The sequence below is a fragment of the Penaeus vannamei genome, chromosome 14 (assembly GCF_042767895.1).
Source record: "Penaeus vannamei isolate JL-2024 chromosome 14, ASM4276789v1, whole genome shotgun sequence".
Taxonomy (NCBI): domain Eukaryota; kingdom Metazoa; phylum Arthropoda; class Malacostraca; order Decapoda; family Penaeidae; genus Penaeus; species Penaeus vannamei.
This window is the reverse complement of record NC_091562.1, coordinates 4,676,757-4,679,256: the sequence shown is the minus strand read 5'-3', so window position 1 is coordinate 4,679,256 and position 2,500 is coordinate 4,676,757.

Genomic DNA, 2,500 nt, shown 5'->3' with positions numbered 1-2,500 from the left:
AAAAATAAAATGGAAAAGGCGAACGTGTCTGATATATGTTAGGATGAAATTGTACATTCATGGTGCCCTAGAAAATAAATATGATTGAAAAGGAATATCATGATAACGCAAGATTGCATCTGAGAGGTCAAAGGAGACATTTCCATGACTCGTGTGACACCCACATCCATTCCGGCAACAGATTATTTCGACAAACAGATTTCTGAGAAATGATTGAGCGATATTCAATTTACCTCTAAAGACTGAGGACATTTTTGGAGACAGTCATAAAAATAGTACTTCATAGCTTGAACAAACTGGGTCAACGATTTGAAAAATGCTAGAGAATTTTTTTTGATAGACTTAAACTTTTTCCAGTTTCCTGCGAACCAAGCAAATGCCTGGTATAGTAGCTTCAGGAATTATTAGACTGAATAGCTAAAAGCGAATGTGTAGTGCAAAATCTATCCACCAGGCGCCGCAGAGAGAAAGAAAACGGGTAATCGCGAGGTTGATGACGTCACTATGCCATTTTTGGTAGGCCTATCAGCATTCAAATGTGATACATGCTTTCAGTTACTTTATTATCCGCCTACTTTCCACACAAAAGGAAAATGGCCAATTCACTAGCTTTATATGGGTCCTTCTCAAATAGGACAAAGGACATTGTTATATATCATAAATTCCCTTAAAGAGAACAAAGCAGATGAAATAATTTGTGTGGGAGACAAAAGCATGTCTTTGGTAACAGCGCCGTGATCTGCAGACTGACATGATTAACCTAATTTGCATAATATTTTCTGTAACACGTTTAGGTTAAGAAATTCACAAACACTTTAGCCGTCTTTTAAATAGATATGAAAGTTTGGAGTTTGTCTACAGGGGCGGCGCTAGAAAACTTTTTTTGGGGGATGTCGGGAGCAAGGTTACCAAGTAGCATTTTAAAAATCCAATCCACACTTCATACTTTTTAATATCTTGTTTCGAAAAGGACCAAACTGAAATGAGAATGAAAACTTCGAGAGTTACGAACCATGATCATTGATTTTTTAAATTAAGCCGACCACCAAGTTTGCCGAGTAAACTGTAAATTTGTTTTCATTCTGCCGAGTGAAATGACGATTTGTGGCATGTTTGTCTAACGACGTCACTGATCTTCATAAACGCTGATTGGCTGCCGAATGCACTGCCAGGCGTAAGACGAGCGAGGGAAAAAGTATTTAAAACCTCATACACACAGTGCGCGCAAATATCGACAATACCATAACAGCACAAATGACTGCGCAGACCTTGTTTAGAGACTCCTTTCTTCCTCTCTCTCTCTCTCTCTCTCTCTCTCTCTCTCTCTCTCTCTCTCTCTCTCTCTCTCTCTCTCTCTCTCTCTCTCTCTCTGTCTTTCTTTCTTTCTTTCTTTCTTTCTCTCTCTTTCTTTCTTTCTTTCTTTCTTTCTCTCTCTCTCTCTCAGTCATGTTCTTATTTCTCTCTTGCCACCTCTTGTCTCTCTCTCACTCTTTCTCTCTTGCCCCCTCGTCTCCACTCTCTATATCTTTTTCTCTCTATCGCTTTCCCTCCCCTTCACATCTCTCTCTCTCGTCCTCCCTTATCTATATATCTATTTCTCTCCCTCCCTCCCCACTTTGTCCTTCTCTCTCTCTCCCCACTTTGTCTTTCTCTCTCTCTCTCCCTCTCGTTTTCTCTCCACCTCCACCCTCTCTTTCTCTTGATGACATCCACCCTCCCCTCTCTGCCTGTCTGCCTCTCATTCGGTTTCCAAGAGCGATAATACCATATTAAATATACTTCTTCTAATAGAAATAGAGACAGCACATTTTTTTTTAACTAAATACAGATGAGCACAAGGAGCATAAAGTACATAAATCGGACAGCACTTGTTTTCCGTGCTGTCATAGTGGTGTTTTCGTCAAATTGTATCGGTTTTCATTCACGTTATGGAGGAGTAAGATCTTTCCTTGGCTATGCCACTTACATGCATCGTCTGATTTCAGTAATGACGCATATTTTTTTTTTTTTTTTTTTTTTTTTGCTTTATATGAGCATGTTTATTCAACTAGACTATTATAAGATTTCTCTTGAAATTCCTAATATTCAAAGGTATCGAAGCCATATATGTTCGGATTTTATATACATACACTATTGACAATATACAAAATAATAATAATAATAATAATAATAAAAAATAAGGCACAGTGTGTTTGAGAGCAAAAGTTTCCAGATGTTTCCGACGACTATCTAAAACGATACCGATTACAGAAGATACAAGGCGCAGAAGTATCCTGATCAGAAGGAAACTGTCCCGTTTAAGAAAGAAAATCAAGGAAGTGCCTAGAAAACTGTGCACGTCTTGGATGCCATTGTCTGTGTGCTAATAATAGCTCATAAGAACCTCGCCATGTTTCACGTACCTAAAGCCCTGTAAAAATTCTCATTAAGCTTCACTACAAGAATGTGTCCCACGCCCATGCTGACGTCTATTTTGCATAACTTTTAGACATGCAATTAT